This window comes from Helianthus annuus, chromosome 16, assembly GCF_002127325.2.
Source record: "Helianthus annuus cultivar XRQ/B chromosome 16, HanXRQr2.0-SUNRISE, whole genome shotgun sequence".
In the NCBI taxonomy this organism is placed as follows: domain Eukaryota; kingdom Viridiplantae; phylum Streptophyta; class Magnoliopsida; order Asterales; family Asteraceae; genus Helianthus; species Helianthus annuus.
In genome coordinates, this window is record NC_035448.2 from 49,552,432 (window position 1) to 49,567,433 (window position 15,002).

The window sequence follows — 15,002 nt, forward strand, 5'->3', positions numbered from 1 at the left end:
GATCTTAGAGTAAAATCTTGAACCTTGCAGTTGGTCGAATAGAATATCGATCCTTGGCAGAGGGTATCTATTCTTGACCGTCAGCTTGTTCAACTCCCGGTAGTCAATGCACATTCGAAAACTACCGTCCTTCTTCTTGACAAACAAAACTGGAGCTCCCCAAGGCGAGAAGCTTGGTCGGATAAATCCCTTGTCTAACAACTCTTGAAGTTGTGTCGACAGTTCTTGCATCTCAGACGGGGCAAGTCTATAAGGTTCCTTAGCCACAGGCGCGGCGCCTGGGACTAAATTGATGCGAAACTCCACTTGCCTCTGAGGCGGCAATCCAGGAAAGTCCTCTGGGAAGACTTCTGGATATTCCCTCACGACAGGGATGTCTTTGATTTTTGGTTCTGCAGCTTTCTTATCTACAATGTGTGCCAGAAAGGCAGCACATCCCTTCTGCAAACACTTTCGCGCTTGGAGGCAGCTGATAATTCTTAACGACGTATCACGCTTCTCTCCGTGAACCACAATTGTTTTGCCATCTTCGGTTGGGATACGAACGACCTTTTCATGACAAACTATTTCTGCCTTGTTGCCTGATAACCAATCCATTCCTACTACCACATCGAAGCGTCCTAGCTGGACTGGTAGTAAATCCAATGCAAACTCACGCTCTCCCAATTCGATTACACAGCCTCTGACAACTTCATTGGCTTCTACTAACTTTCCATTGGCCAATTCGATTGAGTACGGAATATCTAGCTTACTAGCGGCTAACCCAAGAATATTCTTAAACTCTAATGATACGAAGCTATAATCGGCACCAGTATCAAATAAAACGGATGCATAGCGTTGGTTTACAGGGAACGTACCAGTAACGACATTGGGGTCCTGGCGCGCTTCCCTCGCTTCGATATTAAACACTCTTCCACGGGTTTAGTTTAACTCTGGGCAGTTCCTCTTGTAGTGCCCAACATCACCACAGTTAAAGCATCCAGGTCTTTGCCCGTTTCCAACAGCTTGATTATTCCTCTGGTTACGATTCACTGCGCCCGCTTCATTCGCATTGTTGCCTCGATTCCCATTTCCTCCAATGTTTCCTTGTGGGCGGTTTCCATTTACACCCCGGTTATTGTTTCTATTTCCGAATCCTCCCTGGCCAACAGTGGCCCAACAAGAATCCTTCAAGTGGCTAGGTTTTCCACATGCTTCACATACCTTCACACTACAACGGCCAGAATGGTGTCGCTGGCAGGTATTACACTTGGGTTGGGTGCCCATATATCCTTTTCCTTTCCTTCCACTACCAGCTGTAACCTGAGCTGGCGTGCTTGATTCTCCTTTCTTGACCACACCACTGGTGCCTTGCTTGAAGCTCGAGAACTTCCGCTTGTTACCTCCGGACGACTCGACGTGAGTCTCTTTCTTCTTTGCCTCGATCTCATCGAACTTGTTCAGGCGAATAGCCTCCTCAGTGAGAGCCACGCTCAGATCAATCGCCTTAGTAATTGTTGCGGGCTTGGAGGAGGTCACCATGCTTATGATTTGGGGAGCTAAACCCCAAATGAAGCGTTCAATTCGCTTGAATTCTGGAGTGACCATATAGGGTACCACATGCGATAAGTCATGAAACCTCTGAACGTATTCTGCGATCTTTGGACCTTCCATTTTCAAATGCCAGAACTCAGTTTCCAATCTTTGGATTTCCGAGCGAGAGCAGTAGTTTTTGCGCATAAGTTCCTTCAGTTCGGCCCATGTTAGTGCGTAGGCAGCAGCTTCTCCAAGAGTCTGCACTTGCAAATTCCACCAAGATAGGGCTCCATCCAAGAATAGCCCAGAAATATAGGTGACTTGCTGGTCTGGTGCACATTTGCTCATGCGAAGAACAGATTCAGTTTTCTCAGCCCAACGAACAAAGGCGACAGCACCTCCTGTGCCATCATAGTAGACAGGCTTGCAGTCTAGAAACTGCTTGTAGGTGCACCCTGCATATACGTTACAACATATGAACGGCATTAGCATCTTTGCTATAGATATCCAATTAGGTCATGGTATGTCTTAATGACTTAGTATTACCGTGAGGTGGATTGTTGTTGCCAGTATTGCCAGAGTTACATCCACTAGTCCCTCCTTGAGAGGCGGCGTATTGCGCGATGGCAGCATCGATGACTTGCTGGAGTTCTGCCTCATTGGTAGGCATCGGCGTTTGACGTCTCGACATCTTCTAAAGTTGTGTTCACGTTGGTCAGGCCATAATAAAGCGTACGTATATAATGATAGTAATAGTACATAACATCTCATGTTATAAATAGGCCAATCACATAACATCCCATGTTATAAATACATCAATCACACATTATCCCATGTCATAAAAATATAAATAATCAATCAAACATCAAATATGATGAGAATACTGCGATTGCCATATATCGAGACCACATAGTAAATGTACAAGTACATCATAGTGTCATACATCATCAGTGACTAAGGGCTACATCACCCTAGTCCAAAACTATATCAAATCAGTGTCAATACATCCCATATACATGTCAACAAAAGTCAGAATTAGAATGTAGTCTCCAAAAATGTTGTGCAGTCAAAAGCAATCGTCGTCTTCTCACTAACGTCTACCCATACGGTACTGAAGAGCTCTACACTGATGGCGGTGGAGGAGGGGGGAAATGGGTGTAGAACAAACGACGCAACTGGAGCTAGTCCTCCTCCATGGCTCTCTGGGTACGCAAGAAAGAAGCAACCTGCTGCTCTAGTGCCAAAAGGCGTGCAGCATAGTCCTGTGGTAAAGGTCGAGGGTGTTGCGAAGAAGTAGGGTGGGTCTGACCCTGACACTTGCACGGCGGCGGCTGAGCTCTCTCAAGCTCCTGAATGCGCCATGTGTGTGCCTCGTGCTGGACAACAAATGACATCAAAACGTCCTCAATAGAGTATCCCATGTGGAAAGGATGGTAGGGGTCGGTCGGTGGCATAACAGGTGGTGACGACCAAAGGAATGGCTCACTGGCTGGATCGAAAGGTGATACAGGAAATGGTGGAACAGGGGGAATAGTAGTAGAAGACGGTGGTATAACTGGGATAGATACCGGTACATGTCCAAAAGGATGAGCCGAAGAACCCTCTCCAGGTCGAGCTGGAGGTGTGAACTGAGGGAATGTAAAAGAGGTATCAACGTGACGTGTATCGATGGCAGGAGGGGGAATAGGTGGAATCTCATCATCAGCAGGAATCCACCCATGCTGGGCGTGCTCATCTCGTGGGTCCATCTGTGCCTCACAAAGTGCACGATAAAACTGAACAGGCATAGGATCATGGTAGGGTGCAACAAGAGGGTCAGCAAGTACATCAGCGATAAGTGGGGGATCAACATGATCAGCAGCAACAACATGGTCACCCTCCAGTAGTGGAGCATCAACAAGGTGATCATCAATGGGTGGGTCAGCAATCACAGGATCGATAATGGGTGTGCCAGCATGAACATGGTCATGCTCAAACACTGGGTCAGGAGCAGCTACCGGCTCAAGGGCCACGGCAGGCTCGGGATCAACGAACTCCATATCAAACTCTGCATCGTCAGCGAATGCAGGGTCAACTGGGTCTACTAGGTCAACTATAGGCTGATCCAAGTGGATGAACTCTATCTCCTGGTCTGGGTCGAATCCTGGGGGAAAGACAGGATCGGAATCCTCCTTAACATCGTGGTTGAAGGCAAAGCTCGGAGCAGGGGCTACAGAGGATGCTCTATCTGGGTCTGAACCGTGAGAGAAGTGCTAGGCACTCTGAGTGTGTGAAGGTGCGGAGGCCACAGACTCGAAAGAGTCTGGGACCGGAGAATGAGCAGGTGACTCCTCAGCGGGAGCATCTGCGATCAACAAAAGATCTCCAACACTAGAAGGGCCTTGCCCTGAACCTCATCCTCTAGGGGCTCATCATTAAACAGATCGACGTCGCCATCAGCGTCAGCGTCGAGAAGCATATCATACGCAGGATATGAAGCAAGTGGTACGGGAGCAGGGATCTCTACAAGCGGTAGGTCCCCGGCCAAAGGGCCATCAGCGAGCTCAACAGCCTCGTCAGGTAACGCAAAGGGCTGAAAGTCATCCTCGTCTGTGCTAGGAACGTCGGATGTGTGAACATCGCGCTCTGAAGACTCTAGGTCGTCGGATACTATGGGTCTAGGGCCTGTGGTGTCTGAATCACCAGTGCCGGACGAGTCCATGTGTCTGTAACATAAACACAAATATGCACAAATAATCAGTCAAACAATCAGGTAAACATATTAGTCACCAATTAAGCAATCAAATAATTCTCCTAGTCCCACTAGCCTCCCAGCCTCCCAGACTGACTTTCCTAGTCCCACTAGCCAAATTCTCCCAGCCTCTCAGACTGCTCTTCCTAGTCCCACTAGCCAAATTCTCCCAGCCTCTCAGACTGCTCTTCCTAGTCCCACTAGCCAAATTCTCCCAGCCTCTCAGACTGCTCTTCCTAGTCCCACTAGCCAAATTCTCCCAGCCTCTCAGACTGCTCTTCCTAGTCCCACTAGACAACTACCTCGATCTCTTAGACCGAGCCTCGGCCTCCCAGACCGAGCCTCAGCCTCCCAGACTGAGCCTATAATTAATAAAGAAAATGTGCTCAACATTTGTTTGTAAAAACGTTTTGGATCTGGACTTAAGTGGTATGCAGTGTAAAAATGTTTTCGTGAGAGCCCTGGTGATCATAGTCTAGACTCGAGAAGGAATCCTAGTTCGCTATGATCAGAGCTCTGATACCAAGCTGTCACACCCTGGCTTTGCGAAAGCGTGGTTAATTTTGGTGTGACTTCTTAATACCATAGCTTAATCATAACAAAGCTATATGAAATAAAAACCATGCAAGATCATCCATAGGACTAAGTTTTAAAACAAACGTAGCACAACATTGTCTTGGAAACTACAACAACATAACATAAAATATTCTTTGGAAGACATCAACATGAATAAAACGCAGTTTAAGATTTGTGACTCGTCCAGGAAAAAGTCGCATTTCCTAAACCGGGATGACCTCGGAACCCATATGCAGCGGGAAAACACAACATACCGCGCCAGATCCTTTAATTTCCTGAAATACATGTAAGTTGGAAAAATCAACAATAATGTTGAGCGAGTTCATGTGTAAGTGAGTAAATAAACCTTTGTATGTATAAATAATCCTGGTATGTAGCAAATAAGGAAAAAGAGATCACCAATGGTTTGCAAGGCCATTGATATGTGTGAAGTGCAAGTAGGGAGACTCAAACCTAGCGGATTTATGCGTTGGGCACAAAGTCACCCCGAGGTCCGTACTGTTGGGCCTGGGGCTGGGCTCGCTACACCCAAGTAGATCAACCGCTCCTGTCCCTCGGTCCTACCCTGAGGATTAATGGCCTCAAGTTTCCGCCTATCCACTCACATGATCTAATTAGTAAAACCTCCTTACGCTAACCATACCATGTATAAAGTATTCGTATACATTGTAACATGTATTTCACCCCCGCAGTTTAGAAAACTGAAAACAGTTAAAAGAAAAGGGGGACATGAATTCACCGTGGTGCGTCTCTACCAAGTATATCTCCTGATCAAGCAGCGGTGCGACGACCTACACGTACTAACTCTATTAGACGGACGGCCGTGCCTTAGCTTTATGGTTTAAGTTTTTGGGAAATAGTTAGACAACTACTTCATGTTTACATTCTGTATATACTTGGTGATTATTTTTCCTTCCCAAGGATGGGGGATTTAATACATGTGCGTTCGTATACTTCGGAATATATTATTAAGTCTCACTTAATATATATCTTACTTCTTATTCCAAAATATAAATATTCTTCCCAAAAATATTATATTTTAATACATATAAATTTCCCAAAATAATACCTTGACAAAAATACGCGTTCATAAATATTTCCTTAAATGCGTAAGTTACGTTTTAAAGATCGAGTGGTAATAATAATTACCAGTGTAACTTATATAATTATTGCGAAGGCGTTCGTATTATTTTGGAGTCGTTAACATGATATTATTATTTTTACCCTAAAAATAATATTTGTATATTTCACAAAATAATCATAAACACATAACAAATGACGTTATGAAAAAAAAATATATACTAAATATATATTTACCAAGTTTTATTTTGTGAAATCCCACCTCCGATATTTTGTAAATAAAGTCGTGGCGAAATCTATAATTTGATAACATGTCAAAATGTATTTCTAACACTTGTAGTGAAAATATTTCTAAGTGTTAGGTTTTTGGAAAAATTTCGCCAGAGTTTCCTCTGTAACTGGAGGTGGCCACGCTTTCAAGCGTATCATTTTCTTTTATAAATCAAACCAACAATTTTCTCATTCAATCAAAACAACGTTCAAAGCCACAAACTAGTCAATAAATATGTAAATCGCAAGAATCACATGAACTTGTATTTTTCCAAAACTATGAAGTAAATCTCATTACTTTTAGTGGATCTTTATATATATCAATCCGATTTCGTAAAAAGCCTCGTTTTTAAAGAAATTCCATCTTTACAACTTATTGTAAAATTTGACAAAACTAGTTCTTTGTCGAAACTTAGTGTTACACAAGTGTTTACACACTTGTGTGTTTTACAAACCATTCTTGTTCATGTAAGATCCGGCTTTAGAAAAATATGATTTCTTGGACACTTGGTCCTTTGAAAATACCGTTTGCAGATCCGTAGATCTACTAGTTTTAAACACTATTTCATAAGTAAAGTCGCTTTTACACAAGTTCAAGTTTCGTGTGTGGTAGAGTTTCATCACTTAACCCTTGTTACACTTAAACAAGCTCTATGTCATGATCCATGATCATGACCAATCCGGGTTAAACGATGATCCGAGCTACCACAACATAGATCGGGCCCAAATAACAACACAAAACAAATCCTACATGATTTACACAACAATCTAGCTTTTAACCATCACTTTTAGTATTTTTAGTAGACTTTTAAGGATCATTTTGTATGTCCATGAGTTTTAACCGTCATATTCCGTTTTAACCACTTTAAAATAGATCGAGAGTGTGATTATAGTAACTTCTACTAGCTCGAGGCTAGGGAAGATTCTTGAGCAAAATGAGTGGATAAAAGCAATAGGGTGAAGTCCTTCGCTTTCCGAATGCACCAAGCCTCCTCGTACGTGATCCTTAGCACTTGTATGAACTTGGAATTGGATGTTCAAGATCGAAAGTTGGATGGATGGCTATGTGGGTGTTCGGCCGAGAGCTCTTGAGAGAGAGAGTTTTGTTGTGGTGAAATGTTAAGTGAATGAATGATGGATTAAGAGGTGATCTTATAGGCAATTAGAATGATCATTATCCATTGGATTACATGCTTTCTTGATACGGGACAAGTATAATAAAATAATCACAAGAAGGACAAGGGTGTCCCCCCTTGGGGACGGTTTGGTTAGGGGGGGGGTAATCTAGTTCATTTCCAACTAAACACTAAGTATTAGTTAGGTTAGTTTAGTTAGTTTAGGGATTAACCCGGTTACTAGTGTGTTGTGCTTTTCAGTGGGTGTTAGGGTATTCAGGGACCCTAACTCGCTCAGAAAAAGATAAACAATGTTAATGGCAATATTTTCATGTCCCGGGTAAGGTCCGGTTGTTCGGTTGGATAGTTATCCGTTAAAGCGTTTAACAAAGCTTTAAGGTGTCGTTATTATCAATTTTAGTGACACAACTTATTCCTGACACTTTGGAAAGTGTCTAGTAATATTTTTCTCATGTTTTGGCACTTTATTAGTTAGCTAGAAGCTGAATTTTTAGTTAAAGTGCTGAGTTTTGTACTTAGAGTACGTTTTTGGCACATCCTATCACTGTAACTTATTCCTAGAGACGCAGTTCTACAACCCTTGTATCTCCACACTCACTATTAGTGTAGTAAACTATCTCGGGCTCATACAGGCCTTATAGGCAGTATCTGCTTGGTGCTAGTTATGACAGCACGTTCAATAGATTATCCGTTCATTGTGCTACTGTGCTTTTGTGCATCATGTTTGTCACTAAGGTTCAGCATGTAAATAATGTGGTGACAGTAAATAGAGTATGATGCAAGTATGTACATGTATCAACATTCAAGTAGCAGTTTATCCATAAGTTCAAGTAAGCACAGTAATTAAGTAGTAATTAATTATTAATTAAGTCGTACGGATACCTGGTTCAGTGAGGGTTGTCACAACAGCTGCATAACAAAGAACAAAAGGGTGTTAGTGATCCTCATACAAAAGGAGATTATCTGGTGATCCTTCTCGGGATCCTCTATCCTACCATGGGTGCACCACTCCCTGGGCAGATCCTTCCCGTTTGGGATAGTGTCTCTTCTGACAAAGAAGAAGCGTCGCTTCCAGTTTGTATCGTTTTTGGTAGCTTTGAAAACAGGGTGCTCTTCACCAGCTTTTCGTTTGAACAAGTATCGGTGGGATCCAAAAGTAGTGAGATCATACATCTCAGCCAGTTCTGACATACCAAGATCAATCCCTTCCTGCTCGATAATCCTTTCAAAGGTGTATAAAACCCTCCAGATCATCGGCATAGCTTGGATGTAGGAGATGCCGGTGAGGGAGAAGAAACATTGGGTGAATTGAGGGAAAGGATATGAGTATCCTATCGTAAAAGGAGTGACAGGGAAAGCTACCCAAGTCTCAGAGATGTAGTCACTCAGAGCAGTAGGATCGAAAGGTTTGAAGAAGGTGTTCGCCGGAAAGCAGTGCCGGATTTTATCAATTTGAGGGTCAGTAAAGCAACACCTCTCATTGGGAGAATCCTTGATGATCCCTTGACCCTTCAGACGGCTGTTCTTCTAGAGATCCTTGGCAAGAGAATTTCGGAGCATCATACTTGACGGTGGTAAAGAAAGAAAAACAGAGTAAGAGAAAGGAAAAGAAGAAGGAAAGAGGAATACCTGGTTGATCTTCCAATAGGAATATAAAGGGAGTTCTCTTGAATTTAAATGCTAATCGATCCCTATCTCTATCTCTTATTTATAATCATGATCTTGCAGGCATGTTACTTCGGTGACGTCAAAAGGGTAACGGCTAGTTCGATATTAACGACTATATATCCGTTAGTTAGTTGCGGATAAGATCAACAAAATATAACTCGTTTATGTTACATAATTACTCCTTATATTTTGGGGGCAATTGTTAGGGCAGGATTTTTTAATGACCTATGATCCTCACTTATTATCCTATTAGTGATCCTTACTTCTGTGACAGATAGTGATCCTCAGAAGTGCTTCAGGATCAGGATCATGGATCACCCTAAGGATCCTTATACTAACGATTGTTTACTTTGAATTTCGTATTGTTTTGCAGGAGTAACAAGTTGGACTTGGTCTTGGCAACGTTACTAAGGAATATTCCACGGTTATTTCGCACGTGTTTGACTGAAAATGGACGTTGTGGAGAACGTGGGAGCATGGCACGAATTGCGGACAGTTTGTTAGGCTAGTTAACTTCTATTTTAAAAGGGGTAGCGAGCTAGCTTTAGAAACACTTGGCTAATTTTGGCTACACACACTCGCATAACCGCACTCTTGAGCATACAACAAAACACTTAGCAATTTTTACACATTTCTGCAAGATATACCATAGTGATCCATGTACCTAGCTCGCTATTATCCAAAGTTGTAAACAATTATTGGTTAATTGGAAGTTGGTGATCGGTAGTTTCCATCACCCGAGGTTTTTTATGTCGGAGATCATTCATTGATCAAGGGCTTTTTCCTCATATAAATCTTTGTGTCTCTTGTGCAATTTACTTCTAAGTGATCCTCATTGTTGTTCACCAATTCAAGCATCATACCCCGTAACAAAGAGTTTGGTTGCATTATCCTCATCTGATTTTTGACCAAAACAACCTTCCCTCCACTAAATCCTTTTAGTTAAGATGCCATTAAATGGCATCATCCGCACAAATATCCTTATCGGTTTTACTTTCAGCATTCCAATCAACACATGTTGCCCAGCCATAAGTCCACATCTAGAGAACCTACCAAAATCGAGTATGGGAAAAAAGATCATAATACCTGATCAAAGTGACTAAAGGTTAATAAAAAACAATGGGTCTTGAGCTCGGCAACAATGAAAATGAAAGAAACCTGGAACGCACGGGTCCGTAGTCACTCGCGACCACCACACCATCTCCATCTTTAATCATCACCATCACCATGACAACCTATCTCCTCCGCCAAACACCGTCTTCATCTCTCTCCCACGACATAGCACTCTACGCAAAACCCTAATAAAACTGAGAGATAACATCCCGTGCACATGTGTAAAAACTGTTATCACGTCCAAACCGTACACGGCAGTGTCGTTACAATCTGAAGCGATCTAGTTCAAGGTAAATAGCATGGATGGGCTTAGTTGCGAAGAAGGAATAATCATGAAGGAGATAAACCTGGGAAGTTTTGAATGAAGGTTCTTCATCCTTGGATTTCTTTGTGTATGTTGAACAAAGATGAAAAGGCCGATACAAGGAGGTGTCGGCTCTAGGGTTTTGAAAAGAAAAGGAATGATATCTACAGAATGTTTGGCGTGGAAAGGTTTTAAAGAAAGAGTGAAATAACCGCTTGTTGCATCAAAGTCCCTCTTATTCCATTCATAAGCCAAAACCATCCCAAAGTTAATAAAACACACTTTAGATAATTACAATAGGGTCCCCGTAGTTCTGTTTTGTGCGTTTCGTCTCCAAAATTATTTGTATGACAGTACACCAGATCCTTCCAATCCGCTAAATACAACCTCACGCGCCAAAACCTGTTAACTGATCCACTAAAACAATCTACATAATCCATTAAATCGCTTCGTTAGAATGGTAATATTTGGGATGCTACAAGTCTATCCCCCTTAAAAGAGGATTCGTCATCGAATCCCGCTAGTCAAAGACCATTTATATTTGCAACCTCACTCCTAGACGATTGTGTTTCTATGTGACACCCAATCACTATAAAAATCATCGCCGTTAACTTTCTTTCGGCTAAAATATCATATGTGATTGTCAAAGGAACATTCTACACCGCTTGCTTTCAACCACATGGCTGACATCATATACTTAATCGTTTTTTTAGCAACATATTATTCGACTCCATACTCGCGAGGCATCCATGTCTCAAATTCATATTTCAACTCGTTGACCTTAACATGAAGGTTTCATTGAAAGCAACAACCGTCTTCGTCATTGTATATATCGTCCCCAACAACATCTCCTATATCATCATCATTAACATTTTCCATTGTGTCAAACGTCGCTCTCACCCTTACCTCATTGACATGTTGATCTTCATATCTCAAATAGCCCCGAGGGCTCGTTGGCCAAATGGCCACCATCTATTGCAAATCCAATGTCACTCCTAAATCAAAACATTCTTCATTTTGTTGTTACTAAACATCACTCCTTGTTCTTTACCGATACTACGATCATCGACCCTCGATGATTCCCAAAATCCATACACACCCCTCCATTAGTCTACTAGCGTAGACACCATTTTCATCTCAATTGATGACCTCGAGTAGTTGTAGCTGATACATAACCTTTCACATGAACACCATAACTACCACCATATTGTTGTTGTCGCGTACGAATACAAAGTTTGTTGGTCATTCTCATTTCCTACTAAAATACAAAAGCATAACTTCCGTGGTATATCAAATTCGTCTGTTACCTCATCCGAACACAAGCCTCACTGACCTTCTAAGTCCCAAGAAGATGCGTCAATCAAATCTTCCACCAAAAGCTCTTCCTGAAAACCGCTATCTCGCATCATTACTTCATGCTGAATTCTTTAGCATCGCTCTCATTTCGTTATAGCTGCCAAGTGGACCATAGTGCAAGCAAAAATACGTCCAGTGTCGACTTCTATAACCTCACCCATGGACTCAACGCCCTGCAGCTCAATTAGTGTGTGCAAAGGTCGCACAAAGGCACGTCATCACACTTCTAGAAAGGCGTCGGAAAACCTTGCGCCTTGCTCCCACATCGTTCGTCGCAAGAAGTATTAGAAAAGATAAAAAAAATAAGGGTATTTTGTCAAGCACAAACACGACACATCCTACACAAGACTAATAGTGCTAGAAAAATACCTTCACAACATATAAAACAAGGCATAAAATACCCGTTGTATAGTACCCCAACTACCATCCTCTTATGTCATTTACACTCAATTTCTAAACTTGGGTAAATACACTTATTTCGTTCTGTGGCTACTACCACTCGTCAACCACATAAGCGTATAAAATTCACGCAGTCATACCCTTCATTGGTTGTACCAATCATCATACTAAAAACCACACCCAATCTAGACACGTCTTCACTATTTTTTTTATTGATTACATTAAAGTAACCGGTAACATAACAACATTTTAAACAACATACACCTTAAGAGTATGCATATGTCATGAGGGATCATCGTCACTCCTTTCTAGTTGTGCTAAGTAGGCTAATTCAGTTGTGCCAAATAGGCAAACCTATTTCAGTTGGTCGAATAGACTAACTACGTTAGTACAGACAAATTACAAGCAATGTCTATACTAGTATATTAACGTATATTGCCACAGGTCACGTATCACTACACATAATCCAACATCAACCACGACATACACACCAATAATTAAATCACAAAATGCACGTAGCAAGACTCATAAACTAGTACATCATTAATTAATAGACGATAATACAAGGACTCCAATATTGGTACTTTAAACATCCTACAAGAATCAATCTATGAAGATAGATAGATGCTATAAGGATTTAGTTTCTGTCACGTTGTCTAGTCAAATACGCATTAAAGTACATAATGAATCCAAACAAGGACTCCAATATTAGTACTTTAAACATCCTACAAGAATCAATCTATGAAGATAGATGGATACTATAAGCATTTAATTTCTGCCACATTGAATCATTGCATCATAACATCCTAAACCTAATGGTGATTCGGGATAACGCCACCAAGGGTAATACAATAAGCACACTTATATATAGGAAGTACCAGCGGCGTATCCACCATGTCCTTATTGTATTACTCTAGTTTCGTTATCTAAATCACCAACAATCTACACATAAACCATAACCATCGTGTTGTAAAGTACTTCTTAAAAATCACACTATGAAGATATGAAGATCTAAGACTGTACTTCAAATATCCTATAAGAATCAATCTATGAAGATAGATAGACGCTATAAGGATCATTAATAATTGTCAAGTTTGCATAATCAGCATAATACACATAAAAGCACTTAGTAAACACATATATGCCATACACTGGAAAAACAAATTGGTTACACATATGAATCACCCCAAAACATTTGAAAACGGTAAAAGAGGGAAACTATGTACTCACTTGGGATTGCGTATAGATATTGTTCAAATGGTACAACAAAGCTTAAAGGATCAAGAGTTCAAGTGTTGAAGTGGTTCAAATGCTGTTAGGCTTGGAAAAATGACTAGAAAACTCAGGTAAGAGGCCTCCAACAATGTGGTAGCCTCCACTTAGAGTTGAAGAGAAAGAAAGGAGCAAATGAGCAAATAATTGGGCGGATTTGGAGACCTATTTATACTAATTTAGAAGCCCCAAGATGATGCCAAGTGGATTGTGTGTTGCCAAAGGATGTATAGGATTGCAACAAGTGTGTGGATGTGAATCAAAGCCTTGTTCATCACACATATAGCCCACTATATTGAAAAACAACTTGAAAAATACATGTGCAGTAGCTGCAAGGAAGGTTCTGTCGAAATTGAGGCGTCACCGGATGCGACAGCAAACACCCTCAGGTGATCTTAGTAACGTTCTGAAGAATAACACAATAAGAACACTTATATACAGGAAGTACCATCGGCGTATCCACCATGCTCTTATCGCATCATACTCCTCCCGTTACCTTATTCACTCTAGATTTTATGCCACCATACTTAACAAGGCTTACTATGATTCTCATGCGTCAAACCTCATAATTAAGTGTGCACCCATAATTACTTGTTTCGTCGCATGGTCCGCATAGCTCCTCTTGTAAAGCGAGGGTAAACAAATAATAAGGTCGAACTATCGTCTAAATCGAATAAACATTGTCACAACACAGCATTTGTCAAATCGAATCGTGATTCATACTAGCAATGATAGCACTACTTGTATTGCATACAACAAAATTAGTAGCAGATATTTCATTCTAGTAACAATGTTAATACATGTTTCATACTAACCAAACTGGTAGAATGCAACATATACTAAACATGCATTTTCACCATAATGTGAGCATATCGAGAAAATGTTTTCAAATAATGTGCTAGGTACGCTAAGTCAACATACTAAGCAACATGTATTTGAAAATTGTATACTAAGTATGCTTGGTCAACACACGAAGCAAAATGTGTTTGTAATCATGTATTATACATACTAGACAATAAATCATGTATGTAATGTCATGATCACAAAAATAGTAGTAACCTGCACATAGTATTTGTAGCGATCGTGTTGCCAAGTTCATATGAGTGCACTAGAGTGCAATCATAGTATGTTAAATTACAAGATTTAGTTCCTAAAGAATGGAATCCTCGAAGTCGGCTTGTAGTTGAAATCACACATAGTGTAATCACATTGGAATTTGTAATTTAAATACGAATAATCAAGAATGAAGGAAAAACTGCTTGAAATTTATATTGTCATTACAAATATAGTTGAAATATGTACATTGTTTTCGAAAATAAACATAAAATGTAGAGGTCCAAATGATCAAAAGTGCTTGATCATCAGCTTGAGCCTCATTGACATTGAACACTCGTCCATTAGCATTAACAAGCTTAGGGCAGTTTCGCTTGTAATGCTTTAATTCACCACAACTGAAACATGCTCGGAGGCGAGTTTGAGTAGGGGCTGCCCGGTTCTGGACGCGACAGGTCACAGCTAGTTGTCCAAATAGACCACAGATTGTACACTGGCGGCAAGGAGAATTTTTTGCATGATGATAGTT